Source organism: Porcisia hertigi (assembly GCF_017918235.1).
Source record: "Porcisia hertigi strain C119 chromosome Unknown contig_50, whole genome shotgun sequence".
NCBI lineage: Eukaryota > Euglenozoa > Kinetoplastea > Trypanosomatida > Trypanosomatidae > Porcisia > Porcisia hertigi.
Window position 1 is genome coordinate 10610 of NW_027150698.1, and position 1382 is coordinate 11991.

Below are 1382 nucleotides of genomic sequence, written 5' to 3' on the forward strand. Positions count from 1 at the left end.
ACGTGGAAGCACAACGAGGAGGGAGGGGCGGGGTGCACACAAAACAACTGTCCCCTCCGTCGACCTGACAGAGGGTACGCCCAAGACGACGAGAAACCCCTTCGCAATGCAGCCCCAGTGAATCGGCCGTGGCCAGATGTGTGCGCGTGTGACAGGGTGAAGTTCTGTTTGTAAGGGTATGCATTGAAGCTGGAAAAATGGAGGGGGGAACAGCGGTCGGTTGGTTGTCATTGACATGTCCTCGCCGAGCAGCGCTGTCCCGCTGTGACGCATGTGTGTGCCTCCATCCAACGATTTGCCATACTCCCCTTTTCCCCTGGTCGGGTGTTCGGTCCCTCCCTCCGTGTGGGATGGCGGGTGTTTTTCACTTTTATTTGATCCGATGTGGCTCTCCCTTTTATAAACGTCTCGTATATCCCCCACGCTGTCTTGTGAGCAGAGCGGAGGGGGCCGATGTCTGTCCGACTCGTCGTGTTAGCGGAAAGACAAAAGGAGGGCAGAGCGTCTGGTGCGTGTGTGTGCACTTACCACCACCACCATCTCCTGCTGGTGTTGTCGCTCTACTTCTTCTGTTTTTGTTATACATCTCTCTTTGTTATACTGTGTCTAGAGTCTTTGTTGTCCTGCATATTTTTACTCTCACTGGTGCACTGCCAAGACAGGCACACCAGCATACTCGACCGCCCTCTCCACACACACACACAATGCGAGTGTACACGCATAACCACTGGTGTGCAAGTCGCACGTCTTTGACCTGCGTGTGCGTGTGTGTGTGTGCGCAGGCATGGGGGTAACCCCCCAGAGATGTGCAGTATTCCTTCGGTGCCCTCCTCCTCTTTGCTCATGTGCCTTCTTCATCCGCGGTGAAAATGAACTCCCCGGCCACTGGCCGTCCTCCACCCCCCTCTTGCGTTGTAGTGCGCCGAGGCCCCTCTCGGCCACACCACAGAAAAGCTCTCCCTGATGTTGCATAGCCCTTGTGTTACACGCTGTGAGAATCGTGGTCTTTGTGAGGTGGAGGCTGTGAGGGTGTCAAGGTGACTTGAGTTTCCACTTCGCACCCCCGTATGTCGCTGTTACGGTCGCGCTGCGCCGGTACTACTCGGACGGGTCCCCTCTGGACTACCGCTGCCAGCGCCAGCACCACTGACGGCGGGTGTATAATGGCGAATGCATGGGCGCCTGAACCCCCGCCTGCTACACCCTATCGGCTGCTGTGTGCTTGGTGCCTACCTGCCTTGTGTGCTCTCTGCGCGCGTGTCGATTCCCCTCATTCTCGTCAATGACCGGACTTACGGCGCCATATGCGGTGGCCTTCCGTGCCTCACGCTGTGGGACGTGACACTGGTTCTCGACGGCGTGACACCCCGTGTGTGACGGCA